The sequence below is a fragment of the Fukomys damarensis genome, unplaced genomic scaffold (genome assembly GCF_012274545.1).
Source record: "Fukomys damarensis isolate Sample0158 unplaced genomic scaffold, DMR_v1.0_HiC HiC_scaffold_37, whole genome shotgun sequence".
Taxonomy (NCBI): Eukaryota; Metazoa; Chordata; class Mammalia; order Rodentia; family Bathyergidae; genus Fukomys; species Fukomys damarensis.
The window spans coordinates 47,688,520-47,692,645 of record NW_022900949.1 but is presented as its reverse complement, the minus strand read 5'-3'; positions in this window follow the sequence as shown (position 1 = coordinate 47,692,645).

Sequence of the window (4,126 nt, the reverse complement as noted above, 5' to 3'; positions counted from 1 at the left end):
TTTCCACAGTTGAATATCTTTGAAATTGGAATTATTTTATAATTAGTGGTGTCATCAGCTATTTGACAGCTTTTCTTCCCTTAGTGTCACAAAAATAAGGCTATATTTTAGAGTAACCTAGAGGCATTATCAAAAGATACTATTGTAACAGGAATGTAGATGTAACTTGTCACTTTTTTTAGTCTATTTATGACTGTCACAACTTTCAGAGTTATACAATTCACTGGTGATATTTATTATCACTAGTAGTAATGGCTGCGTAGTAGCATTCTTATAGGTGTTCCATTTGATGGGTGAGATAATGTCTTTAGGTTAACAGCAATAGCAGTTCACTTTCAGCATCTTAAGTTACTACCAAGGAGAAATTTTGGTGGTTCTCAACTTTTTCTGTGCAATCTTGGGCCCTTTCCTTAGACAGAGGCATGGATGACCACATGTACAAAGTTTTGCATACTGTGCCAGGGTTCTTAGACTTTTGGGGGCCCCTGCTAAAAAAATTTATAGATGCCTGTGAGTCCTATTGTGATCTACATGAATTTTAAAAAATTTGTTTCAAAATGAGCTGTGTTGTAAAGTTATGCGCTTTGAAAAGTGCAGAGTGGCATGTGTCCCCCATAGTATCACACAGAACAATTTTACCTCCCTCAGATATCCTATGAAGGGAGCATCTGTACTTACAAATAGTCCCCTTTAGATTTTTAATGTATTTACTATGGAAAATTCCAAACATTAATAGGTAGAATAGTGTGATGAAGCTAGATGTATCCATCATTTAGTTTCAGCAGTTATCAGCTTAGGGCCAGTTTTGTTTCATCTCTACCAACCCCCCACTCTACTCTTTGCTCTCACTGTCCCCCGTCTCTTGTTTGTATGAACCAGACATAAAATTTCATAAATTTTCAGGATGTGCATCATAGAGACTAGTAGGGCTGGGGATTTAGCTCAGTGGCATCGTGCCTGTCTTGCCAGCACAGGGCCCTGAGTTCGATCCCCAGTACCAAAAGAAAAAAAAATAGACTTGTAAAAAAATTATAATAACTATTATACCCAAGGAAATGAACAATAGTAAATATGAAATACTTAATCTACTTAGGTCTTACTGATTTATAAAGAAACATATATAAAGACTTTTTCTTGCCACCTGGATTATCCTTGCCCCCCTGTAGTACTATCTACTTAGTTCCTTTGATGCCAGACTCTTTCTCACCCAAGGGTCTGTATTAGATGCTTGCTCTGCCTCACATGCTTTTCACAAATCTTTGCATGGCTGGAGCCTTTTAGATCTCAACTTTAGTATCACTTCTCAGAGAGCTTTGTCTTCCACTTTGTCGAGTTTGTTATTGTTGGTTGATACCAGTGTACTCTACCTTATGATTTTTAAGTATTTCTATCCGTGTGTGTGTGTGTGTGTGTGTGTGTGTGTGTGTGTGTGTCTCCCCATAGGAAAATTCTGAACAGAGATCTTATGTTGTTCCACTCCATATCTCAAGCACCTAAAACAGTATTTGGCATATAGTGAATGTTCAGTAAAAGTTCAATAAATTAATAAATGATGTATTTTTGATTCCCTACTGTACCTTACTAGGCTTATTATTCTCTTGATCATTGCCTGTTGTGTTCTAAATTAGCTAAAACAGTAATTGGACTAAACTTACACAGCTCAATGGAAGTTTAAATATTTTTGAGAGTTTATTTTCTTTGAAGTTGCCTGCTTTTCCTAAATCTACGCCTCATTGTTCCCGCACTTAGGTAAGGTGCATCCCATGTTGGCTTCTACAGCTCCACACCCTGTGTGAACAGACCTGTGTTGTCTCTCCCATCACTTTCTCTGTCTCTGACTGCACTGAGCATATAGCTTGATACATAACAATCTTTTAGTAGATTGTTGGTCCATAATACAGATGAAGAATGTGAAATATTAAAAAATGGTTCTGTCAAGAAACTTTTGCGATAATTAAAAACTGGAGAGTAGTTTCCAATCTTTTTTTCTTTTCTGATATGCCTAATGTGCTATTAATCCTATTCATTGCATTTTCTTGTCTACTATGTTGTCATTTTCATCTTTAGAAATTTGATTTGGATCTTTTTATATTTTCCATATTTCTACTTTTTTTCCCATATATTCTACATATAGAATTTAGTTATGTTTGTTATTTCCGTGTCTTTGTTAATTCTAACATCTGTGCCTGTTCTGGGTCAATTTCAGTTGATTTACCTATCTGTGTATCTGTGTATGCTTTTTTGTTTCTTTGCATGTCTTGCAATTTTTTTTTTTTTTTTTTTTTTTGGTACCGGGGATTGAACTCGGGTCCTTGTGCTTACAAGGCAGGCCACCAAACCGCTGAGTTAAATCCCCGGCCCTCTTGCAATTTTTTTTACCTAATGGCAGGTATTGTGAATTTTACTCTTTAGGGAGCTGAATATTTTTGTATTCCTGTAAATATTCTTGGGTTTTGTTCCTGGGTGCACTTAAGTCACTTAGAAACAGTTTTGTCCTTTCAGGTCTTGCAGCCTTGTCTTCCATTCTGGCTGGTGGGAATGGTTGCAAACCTATGTGAGTGCTAGGCACTGTTGCCTTTTATACTGGTTTTTTCCTATGTGCTTTCCTTACGGGCATGCACTGAGCAGTACTCAGCTGAGTGCTGAAGGTCAACCCTCTGCAAATCTTGAGTCTCTATCTATTCTCCTGTCCTTTCTGGTAATTTGTGCTTCTTACTGTAGTTGTCTTTATCTTTCTGGGCTTTCACATTTATATTCTCAACTGTGCATTATGGTAATAGAACTCAGTAGTTGCAGTCCCTTCTTTCAGGGTTCACTATTTGTTGCCTGATGTTTAGTGTTTTAAACACTTGTTTAATACATTTTATTTGTTTTTTTGATTATTTTAGATGATAAGATTATTCTGCTCCCTGTTATTTTTATCTTGTCTAGAAGCAGATATGACCAAGAATTTTTATTGTTTACATCTTCCCTAAAATTGTTTAACTTATTAGATTATATGTTAAAAGAAAAAACTAAGTCTCATCTAAAGAAACGTGTTTAAGGTTTCTATATGTGCTTGGATGTACATATACATATTTGTGGGTATGTAGTAGATAATATGGTATAGGACAGTATTGGATTTGGAATAGTGGGGTTATTTATCTTCTGCTCTGTGTTGATAGACATGTAATAAATGTTTCTGACTATTCATTTCTTCATGTGTAAAATAGGATGTTTCTCACTGTGCATCATGATTGCTATTGGCACAGGTACTATGATGCATATGAAAATGCTACATAATCCTAAAAACAATTTAGTCAGTGGTGATTTGCATATTTTTGGATTAAAAACTAAAATTACAGCGTATGAGGTCATTTAGATATTAACCAAAATTACAGCATATTAGGTCATTTATTAAAAACCAAAGTCACAATATGTTAGATCATTTAGCTATTATCTGGTTGTTTGATTGCCTTCAATAAGTAGCATCATTTATTCCCTTATTGAACAATTATTATTGTGTGTACAAGATGTTATTTTAGGGGATTAGGGCCTATTTTTGGTGAATAAAGCAAATAAAGATGCCTGCCATCTTGGAATTAACATCTGGAAGAAAGCAAAGTGATTTGCCTCAGAAAAGAATTCAGGTAGCCTTGAAACTAGATTCCCAACGTAGCACTTTGCAATAATGCCTCCTCTTGCTGGCAGGGAGAAGTGATATTTGTGAGTTCTCCAATTCTAAGTTAATGGTGTCCTCTTGGGGTAGGTGAAGTAGAGTATGCTCCTCTTAGGAGTTGACTGTGAAAGGAGTTGAATGATAATGATGTCAGACTGAGTAAATTACTCCCTGTCTCTTACAAAGCTGTACCTGTGGTGCATGTATAAACTAGTCAAACTTTTTTTTTTTTTTTAAGTACTGGGGATTGATTTCAAGTCTTTTGTAGTAAGCTACATTCCCAGCTCTTTTTCATCTTTTATCTTGAGACAGAATCTCACTGAATCACAAAGTTGCCCGGGCTGGTCTTGATCTTGAGATCTTGCCTCCTCAGCTTCCCAGAGTTCAAGGATTATAGGCATGCACCACCATACTTGGCTGTACATTACATCTTGGAGGAAATTCTCTCATGAATTGTTTTGAGGTGGC